A 22,180-nucleotide genomic window follows, 5' to 3' on the forward strand; every position below is an offset into this window, starting at 1 on the left:
AGGATGAGATGGCTGGATGGCATCACTGACTCGATGGACGTGAGTCTGAGTGAACTCTGGGAGTTGGTGATGGACAGGGAGGCCTGGCGTGCTGCGATTCATGGGGTTGCAAAGAGTCGGACACGACTGAGCGACTGATGTGATCTGTGCTGGGTCTTCAGTGCTGTTCGGGCTTTCTCTAGTTGAGGCGAGCAGGGGCCGCTCTCTAGTTGCGGTGCGCAGGCTTCTTTCTCATTGTGATGGCCCCGCAGCTTGTGGAATCTTTCCGGACTCAAGATTGAAGCCGTGTCCCCTGCATTGACAGGCAGGTGCCCAGTCACTGGACCACCAGGGAAGTCTGTGAGGAAGGATGTCAAATGCTGGGCTCAAAACGTTCCCCACAGCACCCCATCAGGAAGACCCCCGCCATCCCTTAGGGACCCTCAGTGCTCGCTCCCACCAGACAGCTCCAGTGGTGGTGCTGGTGTGTAGTCGTTCAGTCGTGTCCGACTCTTGCGACCCCATGGACTGTATCCCACCAGGCTCCTCCGTCCATGGGATTTTTCAGGCAAGAATACTAGAGTGGGTTGCCATTTCCTTCTCCAAGGGAATCTTCTGGACCCAGGAATCGAACCCGGGTCTCCTATATTGCAGGCAGATTCTTTACCTACTGAGCTACGGAGGGAAACCTCCAGTTGTGGCGAGATAACCAAAAGTAGCTTTTTAAAAAAGAGATTTGCAACTCTAGAATTAAAATGAGTTTCTCGGCCTGAAATACGTGAGGCAGAGAACATTTTATTTTTCAAAGCAGGTCGGAAAAGTTGCTGTGTTAATCAAGGAAGCTGCTAAGTCACTTCAGTTTTGTCCGACTTTGTGCGACCCCATAGACGGCGGCCCACCAGGCTCCCCCATCCCTGGGATTCTCCAGGCAAGAACACTGGAGTGGGTTGCCATTTTCTTCCCCAATGCATGAAAGTGAAAAGTGAAAGTGAAGTCGCTCAGTCGAGTCCGACTGTTAGCAACCCCATGGTCTGCAGCCTACCAGGCTCCTCTGTCCATGGGATTTTCCAGGCAAGAGTACTGGAGTGGGGTGCCATTGCCTTCTCTGAATCAAAGAAGACCAAAAGTTAAATAAAAATTGTTTATATCCCAAAGACTGAAACAATTTACAGTCGGCAGTTTCATAGAACTGTCTGTCTTGAGTTAGACAACGAACTCTTCTTTGTGTGATTCTTTTCTTATAAAAGTTGGGTCATTGTTTGGCCTTTAAACCTTCTTTAATGTGTATTAATTCTGAACAGTGACCGTAGCCAGTTTATAAATAAATCAATAAGTACTCCACAAGGAAAAGACTGAAAGGAGGCATTCTTTCCAGGCGAGGCTCTGCCCTGTTATTCCATGACAGATCTCAATTAGCTTTCTGCTGCCCCCGTGCATTAGCGAAGTCGGCAGTGGGCACAAAGAACTGCCGGTAAGTCCAGGGAAGATTTCCATTTCGTCTTCATTTTTGGCGTTGCTGGAACATTTCAGTCCAGGACACATAATCAGTTCGAGTGCATGAATAAAACTCTACTATATATAGTATGAGTGAATTCCAGGATGCAAACTATATAGAGTTGAGCTAAGAAAACAAGTTCAGTGTCATGTTACTCAGCTTGGCAACGTTTAGAACACTAAACAGTCCTTTCCAGTCATTCTTGGTTGGACGCTGGCCCTCACGGTGCCTCCGTGGTTCACCCTGACTCTCAGCTGGCCTGTTCTCATAAGTCTCTTTTTGGACTCGGGCCAAGTGGGAGCTGCTTCTGTCTGACTTCCATGTACCCAGATGGCTCTAGGTTTTCTAAGCAGGAAGAGCTCAGGACAGCAATCTGGTTGGGGAATTGCCTGGAATCTTTTGGGGGGTTACTTGGAGGGTGTGATGGAGACTACAGAGGAGACAGGGCTGCAGAGCTCACCCCAGGCTATGTTTTGGTGCTGCCACTACCTGTTTGCATACCTGTTTTCTTATCTTGCAAACACTGCTTATTCTGGCAGGCACTTGTCCAGCCAGTGAAGCCAAGATCACTCAACAGAAAGTCTCTGAATTTTGTCTGAATTGCCTGTTTCCATCAGCAGGGCCATAAGGGGTCCTGTGAGCATTTATTTGGATACTGGAAGTGTCAAAATGAACCAGATGGTCCTTGTCCCAAGTTGTTCACAGTCTAGAGGGGAGTGGGGAAAAAGAAATATACAAAAACAAACAAAAATAAGACATATGACTATACCTTATTGGTGCTTTATAGAAGTAACAGTGTGGGCCAAGGGGAAGTCCATATACCTCAGATTGCTCTATTTGTATCTCTCTAGTCTAGGACTTCCCAGGTAGCACAGTGGTAAAGAATCTGCCTGCCAGTGCAGAAGATGTGGGTTCAATCCCTGGGTTAGAAAGATCCCCTAGGGTAGGAAATGGCAACCCACTCCAATATTCTTGCCTGGAAAATCCCATGGAAAAGGAGCCTGGCGGGTTACAGTCCATGGGGTCGCAAAGAGACGGACATGACTGGGCATGCATGCATGCTCAAGTCTAGAGCAATTCATACTTCATTTTTCCCCCACATTCAGCTCATTTCACAGATATTTATTGAGTGTTGACTGCTTATTGCTGAGGCTGGAGCTGTGTTGCACTTTCATTTTGGTTTAAGAATCAGATAATAAACAAGTCAACAAATAAGACACATAGTAATAAATCAAACAGGCTAAGTGTAGCTAGTGACTGGTCATCCGGGGAGGGAATGGACATCAAAGGAGAAAGGTTGCAACCACAGACACGAAGATCAGGAAAGGCCTTTTAGAAGCGGGCACTCGTGAGCTGAGACCTGATTGGTAAGAAATGACCAGCCACGGGGAGATCTCAGAGGAGAGCTCTGCTAACAGGTAAAACTGGAAGGCAGGAGAAAGTTTGAGGTGTTTCAGAAGTGGAAAGAAGTCCACATGACCGGAACGTAGAGTGAAGACGGAGCATGAGGTCAGAGAAATCAGCAGGGCCCCAATCATGCAGGCTGGAGACCTTGTTTGAATGCTATTCTCACTGCAATTTAGAGAGGAGGATATACTTTTCCAGTGATCAGATATGCCCGTTTCTCATCTAGGGTACTGTCTTCAGCATCTAAAGAAAACAGAATTAGTAAATAAAACATTAGCTGGTGAGGACAGAATTAGAGCAAAAGTAGGGACTTCCTTAGAGAAGGAAATGGCAACCCACTCCAGTGTTCTTGCCTGGAGAGTCCCAGGGACGGGGGAGCCTGGTGGGCTGCCGTCTATGGGGTCCCACAGAGTTGGACACGACTGAAGTGACTTAGCAGGGACTTCCTTGGTGGTCCAGTGGTTAAGAATCCACCTTGTAATGCAGGAGACTCAGGTTCGATCCCTGGTCGAGGAATTAAGATCCCACATACCATGGGATCAATTAAACCCATGGACCCCAACCACTGAGCCTGAGTGTCCTAGAGCTTATGTTCCACAACAAAAGGAATCCTTCCACCACAGCTGGAGAAAGCCCACGTGCTGCAATGAGCAAAGAAATAGTGCAGCCAAAAAAAAAAATAGAGCAAAGTTAAATGAAAGGTCTTGAGGGATATTTTACATAGTTATCAAAGCGTCCACACCACTGGAGATTTTTCCTTTTGAGTGTCAGCATGTCTGTACCAGATAGACTACCATGCCTTGAACAAATTTTCATTCCTCAGGTTTCCTTCTCTTTTAGGGTTGATTGTCCATCTGTCTGTATTCTTTATCACATCACCACCTTTCCTCATTGCTGTAGCTTTCAACAGAATGAGGATTCTCAGTTTGTAGATAAAATGTAATCACCTCAAAAATCTAATCAAAGCCTGTTCTACTATCGACCTTCATTGGGAGGTACGTAGTTAGGTGGTATCCCATCCGTGTGTTTAGTGAATGATCACCAAAATCAACCCAGAGAGGGAGATCTACTGACTTGGTCTTTTGGTCTGGAGGTGAATCTTCCTTTCAGATGTGTCACCTTAGAATCGCTAACCATACTATGAAGATGATTTTGATGTAAAAATAGAATCTTTCCCCAAAGAATCTGTTCACTTAGCAACTTTAGAACCCATACAAAACACGGAGAATACAGATTTTTTTCTTTGGGGATCTCATTTGCTCATTCAAATACGTGGAACCCCAAGCAGTACAGTGGGCACAGGGTTAAAACAGGTACATGATGTACTTCTAGCCCCCGAGTCTATACAGCTTTCATATGTATCTCTGGTCCTTAAAATGAACAAACTGTCTACTCACAAACCTGTGTACTTCTAACTGCCCTGGATTTACAGGGTGTGCTCTCCATGCAACTTACAAATATCTGCCTTCAATTATCTCCCAAGGGACTAACAGCCACCACAGCCTCTGGTTTCTCCTGTCTCCTCCCTGTTCCTTCTTCCTGCCTCCAGAGCCCTCGTTGCTGTTGCCATGACAACTGAAGTGAATAAGCCTCGGAATCTTATCTCTTACTATGGGTACGTGCCTCCCCACAAGGACGTTATTATACATTAGCCAAACTGGATTCCAGGGGCTGTCCTTTAAATTTACCATTAAATGATGTTGAAATTGGAACTCTGGAGGCAAAGATTCTGATGGAATTTGGTCAAGGACCTAAGAATTCTCAAATCTTTATTTGAAATCTTCAAAGGAACGATGTGCACTCATGACAAGGCAAGGTATAGGAATGCTTTTTGACTAACTAGGGCTTCACATCTAAATCCCAGCTTTAGTGAGTATATCTAGGGCTGGTGGAGATTCCTTTAGGCCTAAGCCAGGTTGGCTTGAGAAATCTGCTTGACCACTAAGAGACTGGAAAGATCCTCCAGCTCAAATCTGCCTTCTGGGCCCCAGGCTCTGATAGCCATCTGCCTGCCATCTGACTCATCTTCATCTTATCAGTCTTTCCATCCTACTTCTCTCTCTCTCTCTCCATAAACAGCTCCAACACCCAGCTAGTGGCCCCAGCCAGGAAACTGGGAGCCATCCTGGATTCTCCCTTGCCTTCCTCCATACCTGCCCGTGTGCATGCTAAGTCGCTTCAGTTGTGTCCGGCTCTTTGTGACCCTGTGGACTGTAGCCCGCCAGGCTCCTCAGTCCATGGGATTCTCCAGGCAAGAATACTGGAGTGGGTTGCCATGCCCTCCTCCAGGGAATCGTCTGGACCCAGGGCTCAAACACACGTCTTTTCCATCTCCTGCTTTGGGAGGTGGGTTCTTTACCACTAGTGCCTCCTGGGAAGCCTCTCTCCATACCTAGTCCTTTCCAAATTCTGTGAGCTCTGCCTCTACAAAAACTCAAACAGGTCTGCTTCTCTGCATCTCTACTCCCATCTCTTTAGAACAAAATGCAGTTACATCTTCCGCATAGGTCATTTGAATAGCATTCTGACTCCTGACTCTTGTGCTTGATTCTACCTGTTTTCCCCTGGAGCCCTCCTCCCTAGAGCAACTAGAGTATGTATTGGAAAAGAGAAATCAGACCATATCACTTTGCTCTTTAAAAATGCTTCCTGGGACTTCTCTGGTGGTCCTATGGTTAAGAATCGGCCTGCCAACACAGGGGACATGGGTTCAGTCCCTCCTGGTCCAGGAAGATTCCACGTACTGTGGAGCAGCTAATCCCATGAGCCACAGCTACTGAGCCTGCACACCTTGAGCAGGTGCTCAGCAACAAGAGAAGCCACCACAGTGAGAAGCCAGCGTGCCAAAACTATAGAGAGAAGCCCCGCTTCCCGCAACTAGAGAAAGCCTGTGCACAGCAACGAAGACCTTGCACAGCCAAAAATTAATTAATTAAAAAAAAAGACTCTTAGTTCAGTTCAGTTCAGTTGCTCAGTCGTGTCTGACTCTGCAACCCCATGGACTACAGCACGCCAGGCTTCCCTGTCCATCACCAACTCCCGGAGCTTACTCAAACTCATGTCCATTGAGTCCGTGATGCCATCCAACCATCTCATCCTCTGTTGTCTCCTTCTCCTCCCACCTTCAATCTTTCCCAGCATCAGGGTCTTTTCCAATGAGTCAGTTCTTCCCATCAGGTGGCCAAAGTATTGGAGTTTCAGCTTCAGCATCAGTCCTCCCAATGAATATTCAGAACTGATTTCCTTTAGGATGGACTGGTTGGATCTCCTTGCAGTCCAAGGGACTCTCAAGAGTCTTCTCCAACACTACAGTTCAAAAGCATCAATTCTTCGGTGCTCAGCTTTCCTTATAGTCCAAAACAACTCTTACTGCCTCCCATACACTTGGAATAAAATCCACATTCTTCATCCTGGCCTTCAGGGCCCTGCCTTGAATTCCCTGAGCAACTGTCTGACTTCATTCTGTACCACTCTCCACCTGCTCCCCCCCACCCCTAGTCACACTTTCCTTCCTTCAGCACCCCGTGTGCCTTGTAAATATGTCTTTAATTTCCTCCAAGGTCAAACAGCTGCCATCATCCTGGTTTTTCCACCAAGTTCTCAACTATCAGCCTTTACCCCCTCAGTGCCTTTTGCCTGAAACACATCCCCCCCTGCCTTTGCCAGCTCTTTACACAATGCTGTTTCCTTCTCAACTATGAGATCTCAGTTAAATGTCACCTTCTCTGGAGAAGGAAATGGGTACCCACTCCAATATTCTTGCCTGGAGAATATTGGGGAGCCAGGTGGGCTACAGTCCATGGGGTTGCAAAGGGTCAGAGGTGAATGAGCAGACACACCCATGCTTTGTGAATAGAGAAAGGACTTTGCTAATGCAGATGAGGCTGGCACTTCCTTATATATCTTTAGAATGTTAACTCTTAATAAGTTGAAGTTATCTTGAAAGGAGGAGAAGAAAATGGCAACCCACTCCAGTACTCTTACCTGGAAAATTCCATGGATGGAGGAGCCTGGCTGCAGTCCGTGGGGTTGCAAAGAGTTGGACATGACTGAGTGACTTCACTTTCTTTCTTTCTATAGTTCCTTTTGGAGAAGGACATTTCAACCCACTCCAATGTTCTTGCCTGGAGAAGGGCCTGGTGGGCTACAGTCTGTGGGGTTGCAAAGAGTCGGACACACACACACACACATCTTGAAAGGATGATAAGAGCATTCTAAGTATCATTGGGGGAACATGAATAATAGGATTTTGGTTTCTTCATCAGACTTTTTCCAAGACAAAGATACTTTTATTTTCATAGTACAAGACTCTGGGACCCTGGGAATAAAATTGGCTGCTGCTGCTGCTGCTAAGTCGCTTCAGTCGTGTCCGACTCTGTGCGACCCCATAGACGGCAGCCCACCAGGCTCCTCCATCCATGGGATTTTCCAGGCAAAAGTACTGGAGTGGGGTGCCATTGCCTTCTATATGCGTACAATTCTATGGAACTAAGTTCATTTTATTTTGTGAAAGCTGCTACTCTACAGAAAGATTTTGATTTAGTAGTTTGTTTTTAATCCCCCTTTGTATCTGCATTTGGTAAGGCCTAAGTTGGCAACCCACTCCAGTGTTTTAGCCTGGAGAATCCCAGGGATGGCGAAGCCTGACGGGCTGCCGTCTATGGGGTCGCACAGAGTCGGACACAACTGAAGCGACTTAGCAGCAGCAGCAAGTGTGATAAAAGCTCTTCCGCAAACATAAGGCAGTACTGTGTTCTGTTGGAATCTGAGTTCATTCATTGAAAGATTTATTTTCAGGTTTACCAGTTGTTTATGTCCACTGACGTTTGAGTGTATTACTTTGTATATGATGGGATTCCAGGGTGGGAATGGAGTGCCTTTTCTCTTTTAATTTTTATTTTAAAAAATTACTTAAAGTCCACTTCAGTGTTGTGGTTTATGGAGGAAAGTGTTAAATATGATATTTTAAAACATTTTTCTCTATGATTAAACATGATTTCTCAACGTCTTTTTTACTTGTATTTTGCTTTTGATATGGCCAGATATTCAGCTTGTTTTTCATAGTTCCTAATGTTTTCAGAAAAATTTTTTTAAAATTAGTTTCCTAAAAAAAAAAGTCATCTTCTCAGCAAGGCCTCCCCTGACCACCCTATCCAAAATTGCCATGGTTCTCTATCAACGTACCCTGTTTACTTCCTACCTAATATTTCCCAGAACATACAGCTCTTTTGTTTATTCATTTGTGTATTTACCAAGTTTTCCCAACTAGGAATGTACATTCCTTGATGCCAGGGACTATATCTGTTTTATTCATAATTGGTAGCATGTAGGAGGAACATGAGTTAAGGAGCCTGGAGGGCTGGGGTCCATAGGGTCACAAGGAGTCAGACATAACTGAAGTAACTTAGCACACATGCATGCAGGAAGAACATGAATTAATATCTGTTAGATACATGAATGATCCTGCCTGAAATTCTGAACCCAAGAAAGGAAGAAGAAACTCTTCTTTCTCGTCTTCCTTTGTACAGTTGAGGTCTAAATGGATGGAATTCCACTCAGATGGTACAAATGAAGAAATGTTAAGGAAGAGATTTTTACCTGAGGCACGCTTGGGGTTAAGACAACCAGGATGGGGACTTCCGTGGTACTCCAGTGGCTGAGACTCCACACCCCCAATGCAGGGGGCCCGGGTTCCATCCCTGATCGGGGAACTAGATCCCACATGTTGCAACTAAAGATTCCTCGTGCTGCAACTAAGCCCTGGTGCAGCCAAATAGATAAATATTTTTCTAAAAAGAGAGAGAACTAGGATGCGAGATACCAAAGACTAGGAAGAGCAGGGAGAGGTTTATACCCCCAAGACAAGGGGAGGGGACGGGGTAGGGGGGCAGACAGGGGAGGGGAATGAATAAATGATGTTCCCAGAGCCCAGTGAGAACTAAATCTTTGGGGGGGCTGCCAGCTAGACATGTCATCTTGGAGGGACACAGCCACTGCCAGATTGACGGCAGCAAAGTGGGATAGGAACCCATGAAGAAATATCCCATCCTCTCTCTCCTACTCTTTTATCTCTGAGTCACGCCCCTCCTTGGCCAAAGTCAAGCCAGGGAACCAGGGAAATGAATCCATTTGTAGCCCAGTCTTCTAGAGCACAGAGCAGGTGATGTGTGGAGAATAATTAGCACAGACTTTGTCTCCTAGCAGCTGGAACCCAGGCTGGTCTTGCTCCTATGACTTAGAGGTCAATCAGATTTGAAGTTTATGCTTGGAATTTAATTACCACTTACACTATTAGGCCTGAGGAAAAAAAAAAAACCATTTGGATTTCTAAACAACCAACTAAGTAATGAACTTGGGAACACAATTCACTAGGGCGCTGAAGCCTGCCTTTAGAGTGGACGAGTGGGTGAGATGTTTTTATTATTAATAAGCAGAGCACAGCCTACTCAGTAAAATCAAACTCTTATAATCTTATCTGGCTAACCATAAATCAAATTATGAAGCATTTCGATGCTATACATGGTATCCTCATAAAATATATGAGACTAGTAGTTGGCAAATTGGATTTCTAGGTTCTTTCAAACCAATTACAGAGAAAATAGAGCTAGACCTTTTCCTGAGGCAAAACGCTTTAAGTCTCTGAGTTCTAGTTTCCATCCTGCTCCGAACAGTTGTTGTGTGAGAATGTCCATTCCTGACTCATTTGACTCTACAAATACAGAATTGCAACCAGCTGACTTTTAAAAAATTTTATTGAAGCATAATTGATTTACAATGTTAACCTCTGCAGAAAAGTGGCTCAGATGTATATACGTATATATATATGTTCTTTTTCATTATGGTCTATCACGGGGTGTTAAGTTTAGTTCCTTGAGCTGTATAGCCGGACCTTGTTTTCCCATCCCATACACAATAGTTTGCATCTGCTAATCCCAGACTCGCAGTCCTTCCCTCCCTGTCCCTCCCTTGGCAACCGTGTGTTCTCTGTGTCTGGGAGTGTGTTTCCGTTTCATAGACGTGTTCATTTGTACCATATTTTAGATTCCGTGTATAAGTGATATCCTATGGTATTTGTCTCTGTCTGACTCACTTCACCTTTACTTCTCTAGACCCATCCATGTTTCTGCAAATGGCAGGATTTCATTCTTTTTTATGGCTGACTAATACTTGGACCCAGCCGATTTCAAGGATATGGGCCAGCTTGGAGTTCTGGTAAGGTTTTACAAATGTATGCTGGGGGAAAAGGGAAAAATAAGAAGTGAGATGTAAGTCTTCCTGAAAGATGACAGCGCTGCGTGGGGGGAAAAAGTCATTTCTTTATAACTGTAGCAGTCAGACCTAGAGCTGAGTTGTGTGACTGGGGGGACTCACAATATTAATATAAACTCCTCTCTAGAAATCATTTTAGAGTGTGAGACAGTTGTATTGAATGTCTCAATAGGAGCGGAGGGGCCTTAGGACAGAGAAGCGGCTGCCGGATTTATTGTAATTAAGTGCTCGATCTGTGAATGGAGCACCGTAATAGCAAGCAGCAACCTCATTTTCAATTCACTTTTCTCTTTGCTTAAAATGTCCTAAATATTGGAAACAAAAGCTACCAATATTTAACTGGAATGTCCCCCTTTTGTCTACTCTGCTTTGTGTAACAAGAAAGCATACAATATACTTATTATGTTTATTTATTTATGCTTAGAAAATAAAAAAGTGCTAGTTTAAGAGGCTGGATTTTCTCTCTCCGCTGTGTAGGAAAGAGTCAAATTGTTCTAAGACTTCCAATGTTTGAAACACAGAATCTTGTAAGGAAAATTAAAATCTGCCTCTGATTTCTTTGTGTTCTGAGTTTCCATAGACGAAAAAAAAATTCTCTCCTAAAAGAACTGCATACCACCTGGCACATATCCTGAGAGAGGCAAAGCAGGGTGGATGGTAGAGTGGAAAAATAACAATAAAGATCTTAATTAAATCACCCAGGACCCTATTCCATAATGATACGCACCAGGTGCTTCTGCTTCTATTTAATCAGCTCAGCATTAGCTCCCTTTTAGAAACGACACATACTGTTGGGGTGTATCCAGCTGAAACACACATCAACATGTACAATGCTTTATTTTTTAAATTAATTTTTATTGGACAATAGTTGCTTTACAGTGTTAGTGTCTACTATACAGCAAAGTGAATCAGCAATACCTATATCTCCTCTTTTTTCGGATTCCCCACCCCATTTAGGTCACCACAGACCACTGAGGAGGGTTCCCTGAGTTACGTACTGGTGGTGGTGGTTTAGTCGCTCAGTTGTGTCCAACTCTTGTGACCCCATGGACTGCAGCCTGCCTGGCTCCTCTGTCCATGGGATTCTCCAGGCACGAATACCTGAGTGGGTTGCCATTTCCTTCTCCAGGGGATCTTCCCTACCCAGGAATCGAATCCTGGTCTCCAGCATTGCAGGCAGATTCTTTCCCGACTGAGCTACAAGGGAATAGTAGGTTCTCATTAGTTATCTACTGTAGATGAAAGTGAAAGTGTTGGTCGCTCAGTTGTGTCCAACTCTTTGCGACCCCATGGACTGTATGTACCTTATCAGGTTCCTCTGTCCATGGAATTTTCCAGGACCCACTGGAATGGGTAGCCACTCCCTTCTCCAGGGGATCGTCCCAATCCAGGGATCTAATCCCTGTCTCCCGCATTGCAGGCAGATTCTTTACCATCTGAGCCCCCCAGTGAAGCCCATATACATAGTATCAATAATGTGTATGTGTCAATCCCGATCTCCCAATTCATCCCACTCCCAAGTACAATGCTTTTAAAATGTGACTGTATATATTTCTCCCCAATTCTTTCACTGACTGTGGACTGACCTCATGGATCACCCAAGATGGAGGATGAAGTAGAAATAAAGCAGTTCTATGTTTAGAGACACCAAACACAATAACTGTAGTTTTATGGAAACTAAGCTTAAGAAATGCAAGGCATTTACTGGTTTCTTTCCGAAACCTCTCAGATATAGGAGAAATATGTGTGAGCTTTGGGCTTTCATTTACCCAAATATGAGGAATTTATGTGCTAGAGTCAACCGACTGATAGTGGATGGAAAAGATTAGTGCAGGTCCTATTTGGCAGCTGTCTGGGTAGAAACCCATATGCTCTGTGACATTGATTATAATTATTTTTCCATCATTCCAGGTTACATTCTTAGCAGGAATGTGAGCCAACTCTTTCCCTAGGAAGGCTCCTGCTGTGAAACTATCTTTGGCAATGAATCTTTAACAAAAGATCAGGAACTTGACATTTATTTTTAAGCCTGAGAAGAAAACGTGTGCAGTGCTGGAAGCAAATATAGGGATAGGAAAAGCTTCTCAACAGTTGCAGGCAGTTGCAGTGGAACAAGAAGAAATGTTATATGCCATGCCAGTGGCTTTACTTTTGTGAAATAGCAACTGATAACTAGGTATGGAATCTGTCAGCTCTGTATATAATGTTAAGCTTTAATGTCTTTTTAAAGTAGAAGATGTGGAGGGCAATGTGTTTAACTGTTCTTTTGGATCAGGTGTGTCTTTCTGATTTTATATTCAACTGATCATCAAGGAGATTGTTAGAACACTGGTTGTAACAGAAGTTTAGGGTGATATATTAAGAAATCCCACGGACAGAGGAGCCTGGTGGGAAATAGTCCATGGGGTCACAAAGAGTTGGACACAGCCGAGCGTCTGAGCAGGTATTAAGAAACAGGGAGAGCAATCATTTTCATTCCAATTGACTAAATTGGAGAGGTTTTTTAAAAAATTTTTTTCAAAAAAAGCATGTACATTCCAATTTGTGAATTCATTCATCTGAGTTGGGGGGTGGGGGTGAGTTCTTGGTGGAAAGGCTAAATAAAGTATCTAGATGTTCCCCTGAGGTGAGAAGTTTTCATCCTCACGCTCTCCACCAATAGTAAAGAAATTTCTTCAAAATTAATTGAAAAAGCAACAGAGGCAGAAAGTGGCATGGCTGTCAGAAAATTACCAAGTTAAACATAAAAGGGTGCCAGCTTTCCTCTAAAGGATGGTTATTTCTATCTCATGGCTTACTGCAGTGTAATGACTGGTTTCTCCATTAAAATCAAACACAGAATATAATTAAGCAAATCCTTCAGGTTACATGTCTTTTAAAATTCCACTAGCTGAAAGACTCATCAGAGGAAGTAATAAGCACTTTAATAAATGCCCTGTGCCATAAATTTAGTTCAGCTGTGACAAAGTCAGAAGAGACCTCAATCATAGACAGTTATAGGCACTGGGCTGGTCAATTTTTCTTTCTGAGTTAGAATTTTCTAACCCAAGACGGGCGGGTCATGGTGGAGAGATCTGACAGAATGTAGTCCACTGGAGAAGGGAATGGCAAACCACTTCAGTCTTCTTGCCTTGAGAACCCCATGAACAGTATGAAAAGGCGAAATGATAGGATGCTGAAAGAGGAACTCCCCAGGTCAGTAGGTGCCCAATATGCTACTGGAGATCAGTGGAGAAATAACTCCAGAAAGAATGAAGGGATGGAGCCAAAGCAAAAAGAATACCCAGCTGTGGATGTGACTGGTGATAGAAGCAAGGTCCAATGCTGTAAAGAGCAATATTGCATAGGAACCTGGAATGTCAGGTCCACGAATCAAGGCAAATTGGAAGTGGTCAAACAAGAGATGGCAAGAGTGAATGTCGACATTCTAGGAATCAGCGAACTCAAATGGACTGGAATGGAGTGAATTTAACTCAGATGACCATTATATCTACTACTGTGGGCAGGAATCCCTCAGAAGAAATGGAGTGGCCATCATGGTCAACAAAAGAGTCCGAAATGCAGTACTTGGATGCAATCTCATAAACGACAGAATGATCTCTGTTTGTTTCCAAGGCAAACCATTCAATATCACAGTAATCCAAGTCTATGCCCCAACCAGTAACGCTGAAGAAGCTGAAGTTGAACGGTTCTATGAAGACCTACAAGACCTTTTAGAACTGACACCCAAAAAATATGTCCTTTTCATTATAGGGGACTGGAATGCAAAAGTAGGAAGTCAAGAAACACCTGAAGTAACAGGCAAATTTGGCCTTGGATTACGGAATGAAGCAGGGCAAAGACTAATAGAGTTTTGCCAAGAAAATGCACTGGTCATAGCAAACGCCCTCTTCCACCAACACAAGAGAAGACTCTACACATGGACATCACTAGATGGTCAACACCGAAATCAGATGGATTAATCTCTTTGCAGCCAAAGATGGAGAAGCTTTATACAGTCAACAAAAACAAGACCGGGAGCTGACTGTGGCTCAGATCATGAACACCTTATTACCAAATTCAGACTTAAATTGAAGAAAGTAGGGAAAACCACTAGACCATTCAGGTATGACCTAAATCAAATCCCTTATGATTATACAGTGGAAGTGAGAAATAGATTTAAGGGCCTAGATCTGATAGATAGAGTGCCTGATGAACTATGGAATGAGGTTCATGACATTGTACAGGAGACAGGGATCAAGACCATCCCCATGGAAAAGAAATGCAAAAAAGCAAAATGGCTGTCTGGGGAGGCCTTACAAATAGCTGTGAAAAGAAGAGAAGTGAAAAGCAAAGGAGAAAAGGAAGGATATAAGCATCTGAATGCAGTTCCAAAGAATAGCAAGAAGAGATAAGAAAGCCTTCCTCAGCGATCAATGCAAAGAAATAGAGGAAAACAACAGAATGGGAAAGACTAGGGATCTCTTCAAGAAAATCAGAGATACCAAGGGAACATTTCATGCAAAGATGGGCTCGATAAAGGACAGAAATGGTATGGACCTAACAGAAGCAGAAGATATTAAGAAGAGGTGGCAAGAATACACAGAAGAACTGTACAAAAAAGATCTTCACGACCCAGATAATCACGATAATACGATCACTAACCTAGAGCCAGACATCCTGGAATGTGAAGTCAAGTGGGCCTTAGAAAGCATCACTATGAAGAAAGCTAGTGGAGGTGATGGAATTCCAGTTGAGCTATTTCAAATCCTAAAAGATGATGCTGTGAAAGTGCTGCACTCAATATGCCAGCAAATTTGGAAAACTCAGCAGAGGCCACAGGACTGGAAAACATCAGTTTTCATTCCAATCCCAAAGAAAGGCAATGCCAAAGAATGCTCAAACTACCACACAGTTGTACTCATCTCACACGCTAGTAAAGTAATGCTCAAAATTCTCCAAGCCAGGCTTTAGCAATACGTGAACCGTGAACTTCCAGATGTTCAAGCTGGTGTTAGAAAAGGCAGAGGAACCAGAGATCAAATTTCCAACATCCACTGGATCATGGAAAAAGCAAGAGAGTTCCAGAAAAACATCTATTTCTGCTTTATTGACTATGCTGAAGCCTTTGACTGTGTGTATCACAATAAACTGTGGAAAATTCTGAAAGAGATGGGAATACCAGACCACCTGACCTGCCTCTTGAGAAACCTATATGCAGGTCAGGAAGCAACAGTTAGAACTGGACATGGAACAACAGACTGGTTCCAAATAGGAAAAGGAGTACATCAAGGCTGTATATTGTCACCCTGCTTATTTAACTTCTATGCAGAATACATCATGAGAAGCGCTGGACTGGAAGAAGCACAAGCTGGAATCAAGATTGCCAGGAGAAATATCAATAACCTCAGATATGCAGATGACACCACCCTTATGGCAGAAAGTGAAGAGGAACTCAAAAGCCTCTTGATGAAAGTGAAAGTGGAGAGTGAAAAAGTTGGCTTAAAGCTCAACATTCAGAAAACGAAGATCATGGCATCTGGTCCCATCACTTCATGGGAAATAGATGAGGAAACAGTGGAAACAGTATCAGACTTTATTTTTCTGGGCTCCAAAATCACTGCAGATGGTGACTGCAGCCATGAAATTAAAAGACGCTTACTCCTTGGAAGGAAAGTTATGACCAACCTAGATAGCATATTCAAAAGCAGAGACATTACTTTGCCAACAAAGGTTCATCTAGTCAAGGCTATGGTTTTTCCTGTGGTCATGTATGGATGTGAGAGTTGGACTATGAAGAAAGCTGAGTGCCGAAGAATTGATGCTTTTGAACTGTGGTGTTGGAGAAGACTCTTGAGAGTGCCTTGAACTGCAAGGAGATCCAACCAGTCCATTCTGAAGGAGATCAGCCCTGGGATTTCTTTGGAGGGAATGATGCTAAAGCTGAAACTCCAGTACTTTGGCCACCTCATGCGAAGAGTTGACTCACTGGAAAAGACTCTGATGCTGGGAGGGATTGGGGGCAGGAGGAGAAGGGGACGACAGAGGATGAGATGGCTGGATGGCATCACTGATTCGATGGATGTGAGTCTGAGTGAACTCTGGGAGTTGGTGATGGACAGGGAGGCCTGGCATGCTGGGATTCATGGGGTTGCAAAGAGTCGGACACGACTGAGCGACTGAACTGAACTGAACTGAACCTTTCTAATGGTATTCTTCTTCCTACTTTTGTGAAAACTTTAGCCCAAATAGATGTACACATGTTTATACATGAGAATGAGGTCAAATGTAAAGTTTTGATTTAAAAAGGAAACCACATATTATTGAAAACTGAAATATATCACAGTAATGGACCTGTGAATGCTACATCTGAACTCATTGCAGGAGGATAAATTACCCACCCTTGTAATAGAGTTTTTAGATATGGAAAATGTATCGTGTTCCTCATGTTCTAACAGGTAGATTTGCATTTGGTTACATAATCACAATTCAGTTTCCGTCTCACTTTTGATGGTCATGATCGTATCAATACAAAATCTCATTTCTAGAAACCATTACCATTACTTGTTCGTGGGATATATATATATATATATATCTCCATTACAGAGTGAAAAAGTTGGCTTAAAGCTCAACATTCAGAAAACTAAGATCATGGCATCTGGTCCCATCACTTCAAGGGAAATAGATGGGGAAACAGTGGAAACAGTGTCAGACTTTATTTTTTTGGGCTCCAAAATCACTGCAGATCATGATTGCAGCCATGAAATTAAAAGGCGCTTACTCCTTGGAAGAAAAGTTCTGACCAACCTAGACAGCATATTAAAAAGCAAAGATATTACTTTGCCAACAAAGGTCTGTCTAGTCAAGGCTATGGTTTTTCCAGTGGTCATGTATGGATGTGAGAGTTGGACTGTGAAGAAGGCTGAGTGCCGAAGAATTGATGCTTTTCAACTGTGGTGTTGGAGAAGACTCTTGAGAGTTCCTTGGATTGCAAGGAGATCCAACCAGTCCATCTTAAAGGAGATCAGTCCTGGGTGTTCATTGGAAGGAATGATGCTGAAGCTGAAACTCCAATACCTTGGCCACCTCATGCAGAGAGTTGACTCATTGGAAAAGACTGATGCTGGGAGGGACTGGGGGCAAGAGAAGGGGACAACAGAGGATGAGATGGCTGGATGGTATCACCGACTCTATGATGGTCATGTGTTTGAGTGAACTCCAGGAGTTGGTGATGGACAGGGAGGCCTGGCGTGCTGTGATTCATGGGGTCTTAAAGAGTTGGACAGGACTGAGCAACTGAACTGAACTGAACTGAGCTTTATTTTTGTTTTATTTATTTCTTTTTAGCTGCACTGGGTCTTCTTTTCTGTGAGCAGGCTTTTTGCTGCTGCGAGCAGGCTACTCTCTCATTGGTGCGCAATGAGAGAGTACTACTCTCTGTGATTCATGGGGTCGCAAAGAGTCGGACACGACTGAGTGACCGAACTGAACTGAACTGAACTGAGCTTTATTTTTGTTTTATTTATTTCTTTTTAGCTGCACTGGGTCTTCTTTTCTGTGAACAGGGTTTCTAGCTGCTGTGAGCGGGCTACTCTCTCATTGCGGGGGTTTCTGTTGTTGCCGAGCCCGGCTCTAGGGCGTGCAGGCTTCAGAAGTTGCAGCTTATGGTCTAGAGCACAGGCTCAGTAGCTGTGGCACACGGGTTTAGTTGCTTTGCGGCATGTGGGGTCTTCCCAGACTAGGGATTGAACTCGTGTCCGCTGCACTGGCAGGTGGACTCCTAACCACTGGGTCACTAGGGAAGCCCTGGGCTCTGCTTTTTTTAAAACCTTTTTGGCTTAGCATAGGTGAAGATGTTAATGGTATGGGAAATAACAGTAACAGTCCTCTCTGCTGCTGCTGCTGCAGCTGCTAAGTCGCTTCAGTCGTGTCCGACTCTGTGCGACCCCATAGACGGCAGCCCACCAGGCTCCCCCGTCCCTGGGATTCTCCAAGCAAGAAGCAAATGAATATATTCCCCCAGGATGGAGGAAAACTAAAGAGTTCCCATTCATAGTCTGCCTTAGCTTTTCATTAGCCTAAGAGGAAGCATTTACCAAAGGTGCAAGGTTGTCTGCTAAACATTTTGTATGCATTCTCTCATTTAATTCTCATAAAACTCTTAAATATTTTATATATTTAAGCCCCCCCACAACAATCCAATGAGAGAGATAATAATAGCCCCATTTCATAGTGAGAAAACTGAAGCTTAGAGAGTTTAAGTTATTTGCCCAAAATCACACAGGGAGGAAGTCATCTCTCACAACCATCTGTGTCAGTCTTCTAAGAAGCTAACAGTGCAAAGAGTTGATTCGGGAAAAATGCCTGTGAAATTAAAAAATGGGGAGGAAGCAGGATAAGATAAGCAAAGCCCTTTGGACCATGATTTGAACCTGAAGCTTGTCAAAGAAAAGTGAGGAGAAAACAGGATGGAACAAGGAGTGACTCAGAACATAATGCAGGTCTGACAAAGTTTTGACCCACTCAGCAAGAGGCTCCAGAGCAAAGATTGCCAATTAGAGGGGATTCAGGTTGGGTACCAAGAGGTCAGGCCCTAGTCAAACAACCGTGTTCAATTATTGTCCAAGGGGCTGTTCAGTAAGAGCGTGGCCGCAGCTCAAAAACCGAGGCTGCACCTGGAGGCGGTCAAGTCAGTCATTCACCCAGAAGCTGGATAGATGGAAGTTCTTTCTTGATGAGCGATCCAAGTGGTTCATCTTCCTGACTGCCAGAGCCCACCCCCATGGGCCATGCAGATCCCCTTCTTTCACATCTGGGCAACGGCCCCTCCAGGGTTCTGGCACACCTTTCTTCTTGTAGAGGAACTTAGAAGGGGATGTTAGTGGGTAAACTATAGTCCTCAGCCCTGCAGTTGGTCTTGGGGCCACAGCTGGTTCTCAGGCTCTCCCCTCTTCACCATCCATTCTAATTTTCCTTGCCCCCAGCCATCATCTTCATTTGTCTCCGTGTCTTCTCTGGTGGTGGAACATAACCCTCATTTCTGAGGGGTCTGACTCACTGGTAATCATACCTTTCTCAGGCTGAGGGTGCTCTACTTGTCCATATACATTCTTAGTCGGGCAAAGGAGTACCATAAAGCACCCAAGTGGGTCACCTGAGCTCCATACATATTCTTCCTTGCCCCTATTTTGTAGCAACAAACAGCTCTTCTCCTCCTCCTACTAATCAGAGCCTTTTTTTTTTTTAATTTTGACTACGCTGGGTCTTCTTTGCTGCTCGTGGGCTTTCTTTAGTTTGGGCAAGCAGGCTCGTCTAGTTGTGGTGCTTGGGCTTCTCACTGGGGTGGCTTCTCTTGTGGAGGTGCATGGGCTTAGTTGCCCCATGGCATGCGGTACCTTCCTGGACCAGGGATCAAACCCATGTCCTTCCTCTGCATTGGCAAGTGGGTTCTTAACCACTGGACCACCAGCAAAGTCCCATATGAAGCTCTTGTTGGTTCTCCATTCATGACGTTTTGTTAGGGTGACTGATCTTAGCCTCCTGCTTCTCCAGTCTTGCTTTCTTTTGATTATATGTATTGAGTAATATCCACTTTAGCTATCCATGTATTTTGCCCCGTGAGATGTGATAATTTTTGGGGAGCAGGGGGCATCCCTGAGTGGGCTGGAGGAGCATTTTCCTATCCTATTCACCAAGATTTCCACAACTCTCTTTGGGCTAAGGCCCCTGGTCTGCCATTCCACTTTGCTGGTCATTATAGTAATTTTTGACCCCCTCAATCCTGGTGGTTAAGTGCTGCCCCCAACCTTGTTTCTGTAAGTAAGCCAAGCATGTGACAGTCTTGCCTCCTGGCAGCCTTTGACACCCCTGAATATCTCAATGATGCTGGTGTCCCTCTCTCTAGCATAATCCTGACAGCTTTGGCAAATGCAGTGTACTCTGGGCCTATGTGTAGAACATAATCCCTTGGTGGGTCTTTCAGGCTCACTTAAAATATCTATTCCAACGTGCCTGCCTCCCTCAGCTTCTGTATTCCTTCTTCTACCATCTGGCAGGGCAACGCAGACACTTTGACTTCACTGAGAGTAGACATGCCTTGAAGAGCCACCCCAGCAGAGAGTTCTCCCCTACTCCTAGGGCCCTTGTGTGTGTGTTAGTCGCTCAGTCGTGTCCAACTCTTTGCAACCCCATGAACTGTAGTTCACCAGGCTCCTCTGTCTATGGAATTCTCCCGGCAAGAATATTGGAGTGGGTTGCCATTCATTCCCTTCTCCAGGGGGTCTTCCCATCCTAGGGATCAAACCTGGGTCTCCCGTATTGCAAGCAGATTTTTTACTGTCTGAGCCACCGGGAAAGCCCCCTTGTCAGGGGTATAAATCCCATATGCTGGGAGAGTAGCCATATAGGATTTCAAGAAATTTTTTTCTTTAGTGTATCCTGTCCCAGGAATACTCTGGCTCCTACTGGAACATGCTGGCTTTTTCTTGCAGCTCTGTTGCAGGGAGAGTTCTTTTTCTGTCTTCTCAGATCCAGCAGAATTATGCTGAACTCAACATAGTTGTGGACTTTGCAGCCAGGAGAGGAGGTGAGGCAGCTGCTGAACAAGATCCCTGTTTTCTTGTGAGGCTGAGGCTTCTATGGTATCTTTTTACCCCCAGGAGTGCTCGCTCTAAGTGGAGAGGGGAGCCCCTCTGTCATCTCTGAGTGTTCAGAGAGGTCAAGGCAGTCAGAATAGTCAGGGGGGTGCACCAGATCCTCTCATCCCACTAGTCAGGGTCCCAGGGGTCATATCCCAGGGTCCTGGATGTGACATAACAGACTCAGCTGAGCATTCAGTCATGTTTGAGGCTCTTCAACTAGGGAATTCCCTGACAGTTCATTGTTTAGGACTGAGGTTCAAGCCCTGGTCAGGGAACTAAGATCCTGCAAGTTGCATAGTGCAGCCAGAAAAAAAAAAAAGAAAGAAAGAAAACCTCTTCATCTCAGGAAGAGGAAACAACAAGTTCAAAGGCCCTGAGGAGGCAGTTGCTTGCAGAGCAATGAGGCCAGTGCTGGGAGTGTGGTGAGCAAGGAGGTGGTCAGAAAAGCAGCTTTGTGGTTCTCCATCATGTGTGATGGGAATCTGTTGGAGGGTTTTAAGAAAAGGAATGACGTGGGCCGACATAGGTCCAAAGAATTAATCTGGAGACTTCCCTGGTGGGCCAGTGGCTACAACTCTGCACTACCAAGGCCGGGGGCCTGGGTCCTATCCCTGGTCGGCAAACTACATCCCACGTGCCGCACAGCTAAGAGTGTCCATGCTCAGCAAAGATTGAAGATCCCACATGCCAGGCTGCAACTAAGACAAATAAATAAATAAAAATAAATAGTTTAAGATATTGTTATTAAAAAATAATTAATTTGGTTGTTGAATGGAGAGGGCAAAGGAAGAAGGAGGTAATCCTGTTAGGAGACTGTAGTAATCCAGATTAGGTGCTGGTGATTGAGGGAAAGGTAGTCCAGGGGAAATGGAGACGTGGACAGACATGGGGTGTATTTTGAATGTAGAGCAGACAGGGTTTGCTCATGAATTAGACATGGGGAGGGGAAAAGAGACAAGTCGAGGATGACTCTAATGTTTATACCTGAGCAGCTGAAAGTTTGGAATAAGATTGCAGTCCATTTTTATTAAGTCTGAGGTGCTTGAGTTATCTAAGGTTTGCCACCAAAGGTGTTCAGGATAGAGACCTAGGAGAGAGATAAACAAGTCATCAATGCATGGATAGTAATTAAAGCTGTGAAACTGAATGAAATCTGAGTATAAACAGAGAAGATTTATGAGGGCTGAGTCGTGGGACACTCCCGTGTTCAGAGCTCAGGGACATGAGAAGGAACCAGTAATGAAGACTGAGGAGGAATAGCTATTGTGGCAGCTGCTTTTGTGCATAGGGAAGAAAATGCTTTAAGGAGGATCAGTTGTGATCAGTTAAAGTGACCAGTTGTGTTAAAGGTACAAAATGTGCTGTTTGCACGTTTTGGAAATGAGGGCAGGAAATTTATGACTGGATTGAG

At 44.4% G+C, this 22,180-nt stretch overlaps 1 long non-coding RNA gene across 1 annotated transcript; it reads right to left on the reverse strand.

The window, feature by feature from the left end:
* Positions 1–2,575: 2,575 nt before the first annotated feature.
* Positions 2,576–4,557, reverse strand: LOC132343002 (uncharacterized). Its single transcript, XR_009491639.1, has 2 exons — positions 3,829–4,557; positions 2,576–3,124 (listed from the first exon to the last, which is right to left on the reverse strand). It is a non-coding gene; the product is annotated as an uncharacterized lncRNA (long non-coding RNA).
* Between the last annotated feature and the right edge of the window lie 17,623 nt (positions 4,558–22,180).

The sequence above is a fragment of the Bos taurus genome, chromosome 19 (assembly GCF_002263795.3).
Source record: "Bos taurus isolate L1 Dominette 01449 registration number 42190680 breed Hereford chromosome 19, ARS-UCD2.0, whole genome shotgun sequence".
In the NCBI taxonomy this organism is placed as follows: Eukaryota; Metazoa; Chordata; class Mammalia; order Artiodactyla; family Bovidae; genus Bos; species Bos taurus.